At 47.7% G+C, this 18,888-nt stretch overlaps 1 protein-coding gene across 1 annotated transcript in view; it reads right to left on the bottom strand.

Moving 5' to 3' along the window:
• utrn (utrophin) overlaps positions 1-18,888 on the bottom strand; it is a 256,495-nt gene that overhangs the window by 116,746 nt on the left and 120,861 nt on the right. The window lies entirely within an intron of this gene.

Genomic DNA, 18,888 nt, shown 5'->3' with positions numbered 1-18,888 from the left:
GCCAATCACTGTGAGTGTGTGTGTGTGAATGGGTGAACGAGAGGCATCAGTTGTACAGTGCTATAAAGGCGCTATATAAATGCAGTCCATTCACCATGTCTTTGGAAGAAACCAACGCAAAGACACAGAGGGGGGTCCGGTCGGGATTCAAACCCAAGACCTCCTCCTTGTGAGGCGCTAACCACTCTACCACCCCCCCAAATATTTTTGCCTGTACGTGTAACACGTTTTCTGCAAAGTCGCCGTCCTGGGTCAGTGGATCGATTCGTTGCTTAGATACGAGCGGTTGCCGGGAAACTAATCATTTAGCGCGGTCCGTCCATTACGCTCCCCGTCGACTGAAGTGACACTGAGGCCGAGTGGATCCCCGGCTGGGTTCCCGTCCCGTCTGAGCGCTCCAGCGGGATCTGAGCCCGGAGCGCCGGGAGTGCCCGGCCGGAGCTGCCAGGGAGCAGGGGTTTATGGGTACTCCGCGCGCGGCGAGGGCCACTAACGGTGACGGATGGCCGGGACCCCGCTCCGCGCATGAATTACCCACCGAGGCACGGCTCTCTGGCGTCTGTCACCGAACAGAACAAAATGCACCACGGAGAGGTCAATACATTACTCACAGAGAGGAACAGCAGGGACACAACACACGCAGGGACACAACACACACAGGGACACAACACTCACAGAGAGGAACAGCAGGGACACAACACACACAGGGACACAACACTCACAGAGAGGAACAGCAGGGACACAACACACACAGGGACAACACACACAGGGACACAACACACACACAGGGACACAACACACACAGGGACACAACACTCACAGGGACACAACACACACAGGGACAACACACACAGGGACCCAACACACAGGGACAACACACACAGGGACACAACACACACACAGGGACAACACACACACAGGGACACAACACACACAGGGACACAACACACAGCCCGGACGCTTTCACTTACATTCATTCAGAGGGACCACACACACACACACTCACACACGTACTCACACACACACACTCTCTCTCTCACACACACACACACACACACACACAGGCACACATACTGACTCACGCTCACTCACACTCACACATACTGACACGCACACTGACACACATACATACTGACACACACACTCACACACTCTCTCTCACACACACACACACACACACACACACACACACACACACACACACACACACACACACTGACACAAACGCAGGAACGCACACGTGAACATGCACTCACGCTCGCACTTGTACACACACAACTGACAAACTGCAAACTTCAAAGGCTTAAAAATATGAAAATCCCCACCCACAGTTGTTTAGGTTGAGCTCATTTGGGCCCAGTGCCAAACGACTAGCTCGAAAAAATGGCATGTAAACACTTGCCCCAATTAGTCTCAAAATACATAAATCTCCCTTAACCTAATTAAACCAAACATCAACAATTTCTTTTTTCTCATGTTCCATTCTGTTTGATATGTGGAGCTTTTGGGAATTAACATCTGAAGGGAAAGTGACCGACGCGACCACGTTGGGCTGCAAGGGAACGAGCGGAGAGATGGTGCACGGGCTTCTCCCGGTTTTAACCCTTCAAGGCGTGACATCACAAACGTGTGGTTAGAATGTTCTGAACTGAACAGTCTCATGCTGATGTCACAACCACTGCTGGTGACTGTGAAAGCCGTGGAGTTCTAGAACAAGGACTTGGAATTTTGCAGGAAGAAATACCCTCTTCAAAGGGTTAACGCCTCCACTAGCTGACGAGTGTGACTGTCAATCAAAAACTTGGTTCCAAGCAGACGGACACCATCAGAGACAGAGACACACACACACACACACAGACACACTTCTGGAGTGTGGACGCCCTTACATGGGCGCCAATCCGCTGCCCCCTTCCCAAATTGTGACATACATGGCCTCAACTGAACTCAATTCAATTCATGTAGCGCTCTTTACAAAGGGCACTTTGCAACGATCCGGGCCTGAACAGCAGAGACAAGCCCACAGCCGGGAGGTGCAGACAAGCCAGACCTCACTGACGTTGGTCAATCCAAAGCACTGGATGGAGAAAAACGTGCCATTTTGGAACAACTGTTTTTCTATTTTACGACACAGCCAGCATGTAATACAACGTTCCACTAACTCCGGCAGACACACGCAGGCGAGGGGGAAGTGTCCCGTTTCTGAGGCGGCCATTTTCAGACAGGCAGCGGGGTTCTTTAATTCCCGTCCCGTTGGCGGACACACCGAGCGGATCCGTGGCCCCCGCGCGGCGGAGAGGAAAGCAGCTTAGGGTTTAATACGCGCTGAGCTGCCCCGCTGGGCGGAGGGGGGTGCCCAAAATCACCGATATACTTCAGCTGCATCCGCAGGAAAATCCGGAATGAGCCGGAATTTTAATGAGGAAACTGCTGCACCCGGATGTAGACGCTGAAGAACGGAACGGTGAACGGAAAATCATCGACGTTCCTGTGTGGAATCTTGGGTTTCGTCAGGACCCGTTGTCCTGTCCGCAAACAGGGTGTCGAGAACGACTACGGGTGACCTTAGCTGCAATTCGGGGAGCGAATGGGTCACAGAAGCTGTAGGAGACGCTACGGACCGCTCGACCGCGTTAAACCGACAATAGCGACCTTTCAATCGACGCGCCGCGCCAAAGGCACTCAGCCCGCGGGGAGCCGGAGAAAACCGCTAGCTTCAGCGGGTTTCCCGTCGCTGTGAATTATTAACGCCGATGCGCCAGACGCAAAAAGAGGGCTAAACTGACAAATCTGTTCACGGATTTCCATCTAAACGCGCGCCCCCGCTCCCAACACCGAGTCTGAACGAGATTACATCTCTCTGAACCGTTCTGCTTTGATCTTCATATAAGACACTACACACATTTTTTTATATTATTATTTTTAAACACCCCTGCTCTAATTAGCGGAACAACATCAAACGATGTAGCGCGATTATCCGTCGGAACGCCACGCTACAGAAATAAATGAATTCATTAGAAACATCACACACCGCGGCCGAGGACACGGCTAAGCTCTAATGTCGGTGACCGAAGCGAACGCGGTTTTTTTCCTTTTTTAAAGTTCGCCGACGCCGCAGATAGAGAGTGGCTGAGCGAGCTCCCAAAAACCCGCCGGCGAAGTGATCCGGGAACTGGCCACAACAACAGCCCGACCGCGAACGTGTGAATCGCCTGGCCGGGGTCCTGATTGAGGCCTTCACAAGCTTAATCCGGCTCTCTGTGGAATACGCCACTTATCCCCGAAGCATAACTTCCCCTCTAAACGGGGAAAGAGAGGAGAAGAGCAGCCCCGTGGCAGGGCGGGCGCGGGCACACATTACAGCGCGTCACAAAGGTGAGCTCTGAGACGCCGGTTTCACGCTTTTTAATTTGCATGCATTAAAGCGCCAGAGCCGCGTGTCATCCGCCATTCAATTACTCTTTAATCCGCAGCTCTGCCCTCTCACCTGATCTGAGGCGCTCCGCTCACAGCGTGACAGGGTCGTATGCACACACACACACACACACACACATCCACAGGCACAAGCACACACACACTCACACACACACACACGCACACACACACACACACAGGCACACGCACACACGCACACACACACACACACACATACACACACACCCACATGCACACGCACACACATATGCACACATGCATACACACACACAAACACACACACACACACTGGCACAAAGCACACACACACACACACACCCACCCACACACACACACACACACACACCCACCCACAGGCACAAGCACACGTACACACACACACCCACATGCACACACACACATATGCACACATGCATACACACACACACACACACACACACCCACAGGCACAAGCACACACACATATGCTCATGCACACATGCATACACACACACACACGCTCATTCACACACACAAACACACACACACATAGGTTTTTGCACACATGTATGCACACACACATACATACACACAGACAGACAGACACACACACACACTTACAAACTCACACACACACAAACACAGATGCACGTGCACACACATACACACAGACCCACACACACACTTTTCTATTGGTTTTGGTGTTGGTATATGAGTGACCAGCCGGGTTGTGTAGTCTCTCGGTTCAGCTTACGGACAATGTCCTCACTAGGATGGTATAACGGACACAAAAGCCCTGAGTAAAGTGTTCAGCTGGACCCAGCAAAACATAAAAACACAAATCATGTTTTTCCAAACACGCCGCAGCTTGCAAAACACTACCAAGGGAGTACTTTAAATGGAAGACAAAAGTAAAGTTCAATTACACATTTATTACACAGAAAGCAAATTTATTACAAGCATAGTTATTACACGCAGTTATAAAGCAAAGTTATTACAAGCTGGTAATTAAAAAACGATAAACAAGTTATTAAATCGTTACAAGGACTCCCGGTGACTCATGCTGACATTTAGACCCAGTTTCTCATCAGGACAGCGCCCCCTACACTCTGACAGGAGTAGTGCGGAGTCAGTCAACACACCGAAAACATCAAGTTTCCCAAGGCTTGTCAGCATCCATCGGACAGGCAACACTGAGTCGGGATTTTCTACTTATCGCCTTGGAAACGTAATTATATATATTGGAATTAGTGGCATCACAATCCGCTGGATTTTTCCGTGGGAGGAGAGGGGTCGGATGAGCCCGGCCGCTACGAAACGCAGGGAAACTGACAGACGAGGGAAAGGTCAACCCGCTTAACGCCCGCAATTACTGAGAAAGAGATTGGGTGAGGCTTTTTAAAAAAATATATTAAAAAAGGGACAGGACTGCATTTTGTAGAGATGCAGATGTTTACTCCCAATTTAAATGTACGCTTGTGTGCCGACTATTGGGGTGCTGAATTCCGAAGGGTGCCTAAATTACTGTAAAACCAGAGCTCAGGCAGAATGCCTGGTTACCACGGAGATAAGTGCACCTCATTCTGAGGGATCTGATATTTAAGGATTTCATTATTAATTCAATACATTTATTGCTTTTACAATCTACGATGGACGCATGTGAATGTCTGTGTGTGTGTCTATGTGTATGTGTGCCTGCATGTGTGCACACGTGTGTGTGTGTGTGCGCGTGTGTGTTGTTGCTGTGTGTGCTTCACTCCAGCTCAGAACCCTAACCCGGGCGAGCCTCAAACAGTAAAAGTTTGAAGGGCAGAGTGAGTGGCTGGGATTCCCATTAAGGCTGCAGATGGGAGATAAGTGCGCTGCTCGGTCTGCCCGGTCGCCTGGGGGGGAGGGACATGGGATGCACAGGCAGAACCGAACGTTAACACCCCCCCCCCCCCCAAAAAAAAACCCCAAGCCGCTATCTCCCAAAACGGCAGTCCACTTCCTCCCAACCGTGAGACCCATATCAGCACGGATAACTGACATTCCTGCAACATACTTTCATCAATTAGGTAGGAAAAGACAGGGAACGGTCTCTGCTTCTCTCTCTCTCATGCTCATTCTCTCTCCGTCTCTCCCATAATGACACATTTCATTGAAAACGGACAGCACTGATAACTGACATTCCTTCAACATACTTTGACAAATTAGGTTGCAAACTCTCTTTCTCTCTCTCTCATTCTCGCGCGCACTCGCTCACTCCCTCCCTCACAACAAAATCTTCTGGAAAGCACTTTAGTTAGATTAGCTCGGATCCCTGCTGAGTAGAGTTTGAAGCTGGTCTGTTCAAGTTTAGCCAAACTTCCAGGCGTTTGATAATTACATTTAGTACACTGCGCGGAGGCATAATAAATCACACGTTGGCAGATATGATTAATTGCTAACATTATTTTTTTTGTTATTACAAGCTTGACCGGCTTGATGCCCCTACCCCTTGGTGACTGAAAACACTGATGCGTCCGTTAACCTCCTCAGATAAAATCTCCAAGGCAACAAACAGCCTTATGTGTCAGAACTTAAAGGAAGACATCCCTGGAAGGTTCTAGACCAATGGTGGTGCCCAGTCACGTGCAATCGAGGTAAGAGATTTGAGGTGCAGGGCAGGTTTCAAATCACCGGCTGATTTCACAAATTATCTCCGGTTGAAGGTATGTTAATGAGTGACATCAGCTGATGCACCAATTCTGTGGATGATGACAAAATGGCGGATTGGTCGCATTGAAAACCTGCGTACTCTCGGCCGTCCGTGGCACATGACTGGGCAGCCCCGCTCTCATTGGACAGAGGGAAGGTCCTCAGCTTGATAGAAAATGTAAATAAATAAATAAATAAAACACCGGTGAGAGAAAACAAAAATGTACTTGGCTACGTTTACAGCCGGGTGTGTGGCCTGTGTGCTCACATTAAAATCCAAACCAAAGGCTTCAGGGCTGCAGACCTGAGCCAGCTGGCCCTCTTTCCATGGGCTACACCCCCCTATCACCCCCACCCTCACCCTCACACCACCCCCCCCATCACCCCCTCACCCCCACCCTCACACCACCCCCCCCATCACCAGACTACGCCCCATCACTCCCTCCCCACCAGCCCACCTCAAACCACTGTTCTCAAATGTCCAATTATTCCAGAATCCTGAGGTCACCAGGATCTGAGGAGGACTGACCTCCACACACACACTGTAATTACCGCACAGGAACCGGTTTGCTTTTTTTTCTTTTTTTTTTTTCCTTTCTCCATGTCTCTCTCCGTCACAAAGTAAAAATTCTCAAGCAAAGCTCAAAGAAAATAATTACATTCTTTCCAATTTGCTGTGCAAATGTGGCCCCGCCGGCGGACCGGAGAAAGCGCCTGAGCTCGGATCATCCGCTCAAAACTCTCGAAAGCAAGGAAGCAGTCCTAATTCCTGTGGCGAAGAACGCGGTATTAGACTCGGATTCTTCACCGAGAATCCACAAACCGGTGCATTAAGACTCGGTTTCTTAGCTTTTAAAAAAAAAAGAAGCTTTTTTTTTTTTTTTTTTTTTTTTTTTTCAACGGATTCCTCAGGTAAAGTGTAATTGTATCCCGTTGCCATGACCACGATTCACAAGTCAACAAGCAACTGACCCCTCAAACGAAAGCGAAGTAAAATACAATTAGTTTTCTTTGCGCATTACAAAGACGTCGTCTCAATACGCTGGACAGATTCCCCCGGCCTAACGCCCCGCAATGACAGTCACAGAGGTGACTCCCGAGTAGAAAAAAAACACCCTGGATGTCACGGAGGAAGAATCTGGGCACACAAAGCCGATTCAACACTCCCCTGCAAGTGCAGCACCCTGGACTGTGAACACAACGCTGTCTGTTTCCATTTGAGTTAAACCTCCTTGTAGGCACACACACACACACACACACACACACACACACACACACACTCCTTCCAGATTCACACCCCGGTTAAACACAGATAAATGAATTGGAATGACTGGAGCACACCAACTTCAAGAAAAAAAGAAAAAATGAAAAAAAAAAACTCTTCCAGTCCTGTCAGCGAAGCGAAAAAGCACCAAAAAAACGCAGTATAGGGGGGGGGGGGGGGGAAGAGAGACCGTACGGGGAGAGAAAAATGGCTTTCGGACTATTTAGTGACGAGCCGAAGCCAAGCAGTGCTGCACAGCCAAGACGAGGATTTATGTCTGATTGGCTTTGTCGAGGCAGTCGATAAAACCAGAATTACATCGATACGCGCCCCCCCGTTCCATTCCCCGCCCCTCTGCCCCTCCGCCCCTCCGCTTAAAGTTTTCCTTTCTGTTTGGTGCCGATCGGCGACGGTCCGGACCGGGAAAGCCGTTACGGAGCGGGTCACCGGAGGGGGGTGGGGGTGGGGGGGGATGACAGAACGGAGTGGACACAGTGAGAGAGAGGCCGTCCCGCTAGCGGCGGTACCGGCGGCCGGGCCCCTGGCGCGGCCCGCGGGTCCTCGTATATCTCCAGCCGCGGGGGCGACGGGGTCGTTCCCGGAGCCAGAGTTACGAGGCGGGACAGGAACGAGCGTCACCGCGGCGCAGTGATCTACTGTGGACCAGGGGCTCGTCAAACGGGGTCCGGGCACCGCTGTGTGTTACAGCCGACCCCTTCAGCTCTGATACGGTTAATGAAATCATGTTACAGTTTTTTTTTGTTTTTTTTATTTACTTTAATTTAAACACGTGGGTAAACTGAGAAACTGAGTCTTTTGTTGTTTTTCTTTTTTCAGTTTTTTAGAGACCGGGCAAGTCCACGGTTTCAGAACCAATTTCAGCCGTAAGTAATGGGTTTTGGTGATGGTTCTGCCATGTTGAACATTACAGTAACCGACAAAATCAGTCGAGCTGACTGTTTTGAACTTGGAAAAACTACTTTTAAATTCTGTGCCCCTCACACCTGGAATGAACTACAGAAAAATAGAGAAACTTGATTCTTACTTGATTGTAGAAGTGGGGAATCTCGTTCATTTGGATTGCAAGCATTTAAACCGATACCCATTATCATTAATTTCTTACAAATGCTAATTTCTTTTTTGGCATTACTGCACCGCAGCACCACTACAAATGAAGGTCCCACCCTCAATGTGTCATCAAAAACGTTTAATAACGATAAAGTTTATTTCGTTTTTAGGGCATACATATGTAGCTAAGCAGCTTGTTACAGATGGGGTCGGAACACCAGCATGCAGGGGTGGGTTCCGGAACACAGGCTCATTGTGACATCACACAACAAGAAGCCATTGACCATTAGCATGTAGCGCGCTAACATACCGTTACCTCAAAAACGTGAATCTCAAAGGTGGAAAAAAAAGAACTGAGATGCACACGTCTTACTTATTTCCTTATCTGACTTTTTTTTTTTATAATTAAATCTCTTACCCGTTAACTACAGCCCAAGCCTTGGACGTATCGCAGAGTGCCATTAAGCGTACAAGAAGCACACTGCCAATTTAATCTGCGGAGGCGTAAGCAGGAAATGATCATTCAACTCCCTCCTGCCTCTGAAGTTGTACTATTCTCGACAAAAGCTGAGCTATACCACGCTAATCACCGCAGGATTAATGCTACAAATGAAACCGGCCCACAGCCACTGTGGCAGCTTTATAGACAGGCCTTTACTTTGAATTAGGTAATGTAATATAGAGGGTGCCGACCATTTAAATGTCAAAGCAGCACAATAAACCACCCGTTTTCCCCAGCACTGCCATAATGCGATTGCTTTTAAAACATCTATAATTACAAAACTGTTTCCTTGCTTTATGCCTTTAATAGGATTTCTACATAAATAGAGCTCTAATGATTCAGTATATGACCACAATATAGCTTCGACCACCTACCAATTTACAGTGGTTACTGAAACAAAACGTTGAAACGAAAGCGTAACGCTTGATTAAGCTGAACAATAACACAACAGAGATTTAATTTCCGGTTTTTTTCCCCCAGTGCCGGGAAAACCGATGTTAACCACACTGCAACTTGGGCGGGAGTGAAAACGTACCTCGGAGGAATGGAAACGCTATGCTAACGCTAGCCACGCATTAAACATCGAAGAGCATGGATATCATTTCCAAGTGCACGCCATCACATTACCTCGCTTGATGGAACTGTAATAACAGGAAGTGCTGTCAGCCCCAAATCATAACAGTCGCCATTGCTGGGTTATTTCCATTCATTTCAGTGGCCGCACAAGTTTCCATAAGGCAAAGATGAAACGCAATTACTGTAAATAATTATGTAAAGCTTATTACTGCAACCTAAACACAAAGCCCAGGGCTTGAATTAATTAAAATATTTTTGCCCTGTATCGAATGTAAGCCAAGCCTACAGATATGTGCAAGCTGGCAGGATTTACATGTTTAACAATAATTTGAATCTGTTATTTGCACACAGTGAATCTGTTATTGTGTTATTGCACAAAGTGAACAACACAACAAAACACCACTTGGCCACAGAAAAGGACAACACAACAAACCCCCTACTGGACCACAAAGTGAACAACATAACAAACCCTACTGGACCACACAGTGAACAACACAACAAACCCCCTACTGGACCACACAGTGAACAACACAACAAACCCTACTGGACCACACAGTGAACAACACAACAAAACACGACAGGACCACACAGTGAACAACACAACAAACCCTACTGGACCACACAGTGAACAACACAACAAACCCCCTACTGACCACACAGTGAACAACACAACAAACCCCCTACTGACCACACAGTGAACAACACAACAAACCCTACTGGACCACACAGTGAACAACACAACAAACCCTACTGGGCCACACAGTGAACAACACAACAAACCCTACTGGGCCACACAGTGAACAACACAACAAACCCTACTGGACCACACAGTGAACAACACAACAAAACACGACAGGACCACACAGACTTTGGCATCTGTCCAAAATGGCTGCCGCAGGATGTGAAATTTTAAAAGGGCAATGTACCCTATAAACAAGGCCATAAACACCACCCTGGTGCCAGAGACCAGAGAACAGCGTTTACCCTCAACCTCACCCGAGAAATTGAGACGCTATTTACACTAAAATTTTAATAATATTATCAATACAATAACGCTGAACCCTTGCAAAATGACTTTAGTACACACTGGCTTGCGGTTAAATCACAAATTTACGGCCATAAACACCACAACAGTGTATGACTGTCTGCTAGCAATGAGAGAACAGCTTTTGCCACACCCGGCGAATTCGAGATGCTGTTTATACAGCAATTGAAATAATATTATCAATACAATAACGCTGAACCCTTGCAAAATGACTTTAGTACACACTGGCTTGCTGTTAAATCACAAATTTACGGCCATAAACACCGCGACAGTGCATGACTGTCTGCTCGCAATGAGAGAACAGCCCTTTGCCACACCCGGCGAATTCGAGATGCTGTTTAAACAACAATTTAAATAATATTATCAATACAAGAACGCCGAACCCTCGCTAAATGACTTTAATACACACCGGCTTGCTGTTAAATCGACAATTTTTGAGGGCGTAAGCATCACGGCTATCAATCAAGTTAAATTCGGAGGACGTAATTAGGACAGGCTGACTAAGCGGGCATGTTTTCGCGAGTAAACACATTACCGCGGGCGGGCGTAGTGTTACACACACAGAAATTGATTTAGCATCTTAATGTTAAAGCCCCCTGAAATAAGTACTTAATCTGCGACAGAAATGCGATTATAACGCAGTGTACCAAGCAGGAGTGTCACGTCGGCCGTAAAGTCTCTCGATATGAAATCTGTGCAAAACATATTGGATGTGCACGGTGAATCCTTCGTGCCCTTCAGGAAAAGAAGAAAAATCTACAAATAAATCTCCCTCTTTCGCTTCTGCACACACACACACACACACGCGCGCTTGAGATTTACAAAGGAAAACGTGTTTCTGTACCACCGAGACATTTATTACACCTCTATGGGGTCGGTGAGGTCTCCCATTCCGGTTCGGGCTCCGATTCCGGTTCTGTCTCTGATTCCGGTTCTGTCTCTGATTCCGGTTCCGTCTCTGATTCCGGTTCGGCCTCTGATTCCGGTTCCGTCTCTGATTCCGGTTCGGCCTCTGATTCCGGTTCCGTCTCTGATTCCGGTTCCGTCTCTGATTCCGGTTCCGTCTCTGATTCCGGTTCCGTCTCTGATTCCGGTTTGGTGCATGTCGGTATCCATGGAAACCCTTAAATCCTCAGCACGTGAAGTCCAGACTTGCTCTGCTGGTTCTTATCGGTTCTGTCGGCTTTACATGTCACCAGAAAAGAAGGAAAAGATCCCCGAGGTTCAGGGGAAAAAAAGATTGCAGATTTTAAACTTGATAAAGATAACCGGGAGTTTCGACTGAATTATTATTGCACTGCAACTGAGTTCTTGCCTACTCATAGCCAATGGCCAGCCATTAAAACCACCTTCACTAAATTAACAAAGTTTATTTACGATTAGCAAAAAATTAACACCCAATGATAAGCCACTAATGTCCAAGGTCCCGAAGCTAAAAGAGCCAATGACACCCTCTTATTGTTCCCCAAGGAATGATGTCATTGGTTGGAGGGTGATGTCATTCGCCTGGGAGTAACGTCATTGGACAGAGGGTGACGTCATTGGTCAGGGGTTGATGTCATTGCTCAGAGGGTGAGGTCACAATCTGTTGTGGGATTTTTGGCAGTGCTCATGTCTTTGATCCGTCCATGCGATAGAGCGCAGGGTAAAGAATGACCCGGAGACATTCACACCAATTAAGTAATGAACAGATCCTTCCCCACTTCCCCACTTCTCTGTGTTATTGGTTTACCTCCCACGGCAAACCCTTCACCAAAGACACGCAGGCTTTAAACAGACTGTGGCAGCTTTACTGCAGACAGGATATATCTTTTTACGAGACAGTTTTAAAATGTCTTCTTCAGGGACAAATAAGGGCATCTGCATGAATGCGTTTTACACACTTTACCGAGGACAAGGAGCTCTGAAGAGGAAGGAGGAATTGTTGGCTTTTTTTCTGCGAAGTAACACTCATTTTCCCTTTCTTATAATGCATTTCCTTCAAATCTATACGCCAAGGGCAACACAACGGCGGAGACCAAAGCAAGATTAATCACAACTTCCATTAAACCGCTGCAATAAAACGCCATGTACAATAACAGAAGCCATTTCTGCAGGAAGTAATATGGAAAATTACATAATATACACAGTACAGAAGTTCCTTATTATGTAAAATCGTGTAATAACTAAGAAAATAATTGAAGATGAACTTCAATTAAAAAGGGGGGGGGCATAGCCTCCCCATATGAGTATTATATAATCATAACCTCTCGATACTTATGACTCATAAGGTCTGTGAGTTTTTAAAATTAATCTTTCATCAGAAATTGGGATCAGTCTGCCCACTTTCTGATAAACGGCAGTAGCAGCATTTTGCACAGACCTGATGTGCTTTAGCTTACGTAGTTAATTAGACGAAGCAGGGGACAATCCCCCCCCTAGAGCAATATGGGGTTAAAATCCCAACAGCTGTGCAGATCTTAACATGGCAACACTGGGGCTTGAACCACCGACCTTCTGGGTCCCGGTCATGTACCTTAGCCACCAGGCTACAGGCTGCCCCATACTCCCCAGAACGAACAAGCTTTTTTTTATAATATATATATATTATATTATATGCACACGACCCACAGATCATTTCACCCGAAAGCAATTTGCGGGCGTCACCACCGGGGGGGGGGGGGGGGGTGGGGGGGTGGCCCAGGTTACGGCGCACTTCGGCGAGAGTGGAGGGAGCTAAAAACGCTGCAGTCGCCCGCTCCAGAAACCCGGGTCCACAGCCGTACTCCATGGCTCTACGGGCGGAACCGACGAGACCCGTGACCCGTGACCCGACCGGGTCGACCCGCACCGCGACCCGGCTCTCCTCACGGCCTCAGAGCGGTCAGCGGGCCGGGGGGGGTTTGACCAACGGGGCGCGGCCATTCCGGGTCATCAGTTTCCAATCCACTCATGCCTGTTTACAGCTGCCCGCGCGTGTGTACGGTTTCCTTCCCCACAAGCTTCCCTGGAGCTTAACGTAAACATGGTGACCAGGCTTTCTCCATCAGAGCCTGTAGGGCTTCAGCTTTAGGCATCTTCTACATCTAAATCCATCCATCCATCATCTTAACCCGCTTATCCTGGACAGGGTCGCAGGGGTGCTGGAGCCTATCCCAGCATGCATTGGGCGAAAGGGAGGAATACACCCTGGACAGGTCGCCAGTCCATCGCAGGGCACACACACTCATACCCACGGGCAATTTAGACTCTCCAATCAGCCTAACCTGCATGTCTTTGGACTGTGGGAGGAACCCCACGCAGACACGGGGAGAACATGCAAACTCCACACAGAGAGGCCTCAGGCCGACCGGGATTCAAACCCAGGACCTCCTTGCTGTGAGGCGGCTGTGCTACCCACTGTACCATCCGTCTAAATCTAAATCTAAATCTTTTAAAGAATTATTTATATCGACTTGCTTTTAACCAATGACACGCTGTATTGACTTTATACTATTTTACCCTGCTTTGTGTCTGCTCCGTTTTAAGATCTTTTTTATGTCACTTTTGTTGTTTGTAGTGAATCTTTTTTTTTTTTTTTTTTTTGTGAAGGGCTTTGTGACACTGTTCTGAAAAGTGCTATATAAATAAAGATTATTATGATGAAACTTGAACTCAGAGTTGAAGGGAGGTGACAGAAAACTAGCTCCGCCGGGTAACAGAATTACCTTTCAGCGAAGTGAACACTGAAAATCAATCAAAACACGAAGAGCAACAGGGACGGGGGAACCTGAAAACATTGATATTTTATAGATATCTCAGAACAGAACACAACTTTATGAACTGCAGGACACATCTACAGCAGCACTGCTCAGACGGCGGGTGTTTTAGTGTCAACACAGCGAGCACTCACGGGCACCGGAGAAACTTTTCACATTTCATTCGCGTTAAAGCCTCGAATGAAATGTCGAAAACGGCGGAGGAGGAAGCCGGCCCACTTGACATCCCCCGGTGAAACGCTGGCATTAGCGCCCATTCGGCTGATGCATCGCGCTGCTGTTACATTACATTACATTACATTACATTGCGTTATCGTCCTTTCACAGACGCTCTTATCCAGAGCGACGTACGATAAAGTGCAGATCAGAACCGGGGCGCTGAAGATCCGAGGGGGAAGTATGGTTCCAAATTGTTCATTGCCTGGTTATTTGGTTGGTAGGAATCGCGCTAGATCAGGACTATCTGAGCCAGGCCTTTATGCACAGCCCCCAAATTATAAGCACAAGGAAATTAACATCATATCCTGGGTAGTGTAAAATGTCACAGAAATGGTGGGGCCAGTCAAGAAGCAACAGTTTGCCTCTGAAGTTGGACTTCCAGAACTACGCTTTAGGACACTAATTAATGTGTTTTTCCATCCCCATCCCCCCCATGGGCTTAGAAAGGTACCTGAAGCGGAACCGCACAATTAAAAAAATAAATAAAAATAAGAAGACTAAGAAACAGCCTGACACTTAAAATAAAAAGGGTGTTTTTCTCCCTCGTAATCACCGATGTGGTGGAACGCAATTAAGACGGCTGCAGGTGGTGTTTCGCAGCGTGTTGCAAATCAAAGGCGGGTGGAGGTGGGGGCGGGGGCGGTGGGGGGGGAAGGGGGGGAAAGCAGGAAGCACCCTAGTTGAAAGGGTTTCTGGGAAACGCGGTTCTGGGAGGCTGACTGCAGATATGAACTCTGATCTCGCTCCTGGAGGACTCGCACGCAAGGGAGAGATGAAACGGCCACGGGATCCAGGTTTAGCTCTCTCTGGGAGGGCTAAATGAAGGGGAACCCTGCGCTTCTAAAGGGTTTCTTCCTTCTGTGTGAAAGTGTCGCCGTGTTCGTCTCTGAGTTGCGACGGCCTCGCTGAGTGTCTCCATCTACTTCCCTTTCGCTCAGTCTTGGTCTCTCTCTCTCTCTAATTCCCTCACTCTCACTTTCTTTCTTTCTTTCTCTCGCTCTCGCTCTCCTTCCGGGCGTCACCTGACTGCTGAGCAGCTCGTGAGACGCTCACACAGGCGGTGATCTGACTGCAGGCAGAGGAGCGGGAGGAGCACTTAGGCTCCCCGTTCGCATAACAGTCACAGCCACTGCCGAGAAGACAACGATTCCCTCCCATTTACTGCCAATTCGCTCAATCTCTGACTCGCGATAAACGCACGTTTAGGCGTTTAGAGCTGTGAAGCGGACGCGCCTCAGGCCGAACCGTGACGTCGGACTCCGCAGGTCTTCGGAAGCGCGACCGTTTCTCTCTTTTTCACAACATTTATAACAGCCCATTATCCAGCTTTCCTCATAAGGGCAGCCATTGTGCAGCCTAGCTCAGCTCGGAACATCTGCCATTCAATTCGAAGAACGCAGCGGACGGTTTCCTCCTCGCTGGGAAAATAACAGACTATTCTGAGCGAAGTGTGTCGTTACGGTGCCTGTGAACGTGGAAAGGGTGAAATGGCTTAAAAGTCCGCTTCTATGGCTAAAGCCGCCCTTCTTCAGCGAGGGAGAAAAGCCCTTCGCAAACTTCAAGTAGGAATTCACCGGCGATTTACGCGAATGTTATCATCTACCGTTCACAGCAGATGCGGACAACAATGTTTTTTCTACAACTCAATCTCTAAGGTAAAGTTTCAAACCAAAGACACAAAACTAACTACAGTCCCACCGATCACCGACTTCTACGGCATCACATCGCATCGCAGACTACAAGTAGTCCATCGATCACAGCAGGCTGTAGTCAGGGCCTAAATTCCCGGAACCTTCTTTACGCCACGGCTTCCTCGCCCGGTACAACGAGGTCACCAAAGTCTCCTTTCAAACCTCTCTCAAGCATTCACCCTGCCATGGAGTATTAATCATCGAAATGAATCATCTAATTACCGCAAGCGAAGCTTCTAAGCGAGTGGACTGATTTGGAACTAAATAATAGTTGACACTTTATCACTTATGGTTCCAGTAAACAGTCGGGCCAGATAACGGACCCAATTTAAACAGAGGAGAAAAAAAAATAAAAATACAGCGCACTCGCTTGGGGTCAAAACCCCTCTCCACTTTCGGAAATTCATGAGTTGGCACAAAGCATAATTGCATTGTTATTAGATTCAGAACAGGTCAACAAACAGGTGTACACACAGGCACTTGTATACAATGCACAATAAGTTACATAACATCCCCCCTGGAGTCACAGCGTTTAACTAAATGCATAAAAGCCTGCAGACGTGGTCAAGAGGTTCAGCTGTTTTTCAGACCAAATGTCTGAACGGGGAAACAAATGTGATCAAAGTGCCTTGGACGGTGGAATGATCGTTGGTGATCTCCTTGGAGTTTCATGCACAATAGTCTCTAGAGTTTACAAAAAACATCCAATGAGCAACAGTTCAGCAGGCAAAAACGAGATGTTAATGAGAGAGGTCAGAGGAGAAGGGCCAGACTGGTCAAAGCTGACAGGAAGGTGACAGTAACGCAAATAACCACGCATTACGACACCGGTATGCAGAAGAGCATCTCTGAACACACAACGCGTGGAACGTCTAAGTGGATAGACTTACTTATTGGTATTCTGCTGTTGTAGCCTAAGTGCCCAGTGGGTGTAGATACCGCAGGAACCTCTAGCTAATATTTAAAGCATCCTTCCATACGTTCATATTCCCATAAGTAATTTAGGTTCAACTCAATGTGCGCCAAGGATGAGAAACCGCCTGGTTGCAAGCCTACTCCTCTCCCCTCACAACACCTTTGTGCTTCCAGGACTTATTAAAAGCTAAATTATTTCATTCCTCCCGCTTCAAGGCTGTGTGCCTAGCGAGGCGTTTCCCAGAAGCCCCGTGGGATGAAAGCACGGAGCGGCGATAGCCCGCCGGTGTTTGCGGTAAAGGCCAGCGGTCTCCCCGCAGCTGCCGGGCGGAAGGTTGCCGTGGGAGACGCCGAAACGCATTGAGCTCGCATGTCAATTTTTCTGTCAATCATCTCGGGGGGGGGGGGGGGGGGGGGGGGGGCGTTGGGAATATGGCATTTGCAGCCAAGAAGAAGAAAAAAAAGGAAAAAAAAGAAATAAAGAACCGAAATGGAAGACTGGCTCAAGCTTCTCTGCCACTTCCTGTTCCGTCTCGGGCAACAGAAGGGGGGGATACATACAGACTATACGTCAAGAAATGCTGTGTCATCCATTGTAGTTTATGTACAGTGTAATGTTTTTGTGTTTTTGCTTTTATTTGTGAAGTGTGGGCAACATGTTGATGGTACATGTGTCATGCAGATAAAGCATCTTTTAATTGAATTGCTACAGAGAGGGGGAGAGAGAGAGAGAGAGAGAGAGAGAGGAGGGAACAATGCAAGGGAGAGATAGAGAAGAGGGTGGAGGAGACAGAGCAACAGAGAGGAAGAGAGGAGAGAGGGAGAGAGAAGGGGGAGTCTGTCATGATCCTTCTGACGCAAACTTCAGAGGAAGCTCAAAATAATTGGAATATGTCGCGATCTAGTCCATATAAACACTTTTCACAGCAGTGCATTTAAAACATGCACACAAACTCTGCAAAAGGAAAGGCAATGAAAATACCTATTAAATAACTGGCATATACTTTGAAGCATTCAGACATCTAAGATAAGAGATTCTATTTTAATATTTCATAGCACACTCCATTTTCATAACAGTGAAGAAATAACATGTGGAACTAAAGTGCCCTGGAGTGTTGGTCTCATTACTGGGGGACTGATATAAGGGACGGACAGGAAGAGGAAGTAGCAGTGAGATGCATGGCAGATTAGGGGCAGGAGCAGGGGGGTGGAGGGGGGTGGGTGGCAGTGTCACAGACCAGGGGAACAGGCGATCTGAGAGCCGGAAGAGCCGTGAGTGAGAGGCAAAAAATGAATCTCACCTCCTGGGCGCCGATCGTGCTGCTAAAAAAAACGTTATTGATGGCTTTTTCCAGACGATCATTTAAGCCTGGAAATGCCTCCACACCAAGATAAATTACAATAGTTGGCTCTGGTCACTTTACGGTGAGCTCCCCTAAGATGACTTTATCTCTCTTGGTCTCTTGGTCTCCCATGCTCTCTCTCTCTCTCTCTCTCTCTCTCTCTCACACACACACACACACACACACACACACACACACACACACACATCTATTAACATTTACTAATGCAGGACCTCTGCAGTAAGACTTCTTGGACAGCTTAATGAAAACATACGCCTATCTGTCAACACTTTCATCGCAGAACATATCCATTTAAAGTTAGAAGAACTCCAAACAATGATGGGAGAGTACGAAGGTTGTACGTATTAATTTCACCTCATCCTTTTATTGATGTATTTATTTATTCATCACATTTATTTATCTACTCATTTACTTATC

Source organism: Conger conger, chromosome 5 (genome assembly GCF_963514075.1).
Source record: "Conger conger chromosome 5, fConCon1.1, whole genome shotgun sequence".
NCBI lineage: Eukaryota > Metazoa > Chordata > Actinopteri > Anguilliformes > Congridae > Conger > Conger conger.
This window is presented reverse-complemented; position numbering and strand designations above follow the sequence as displayed.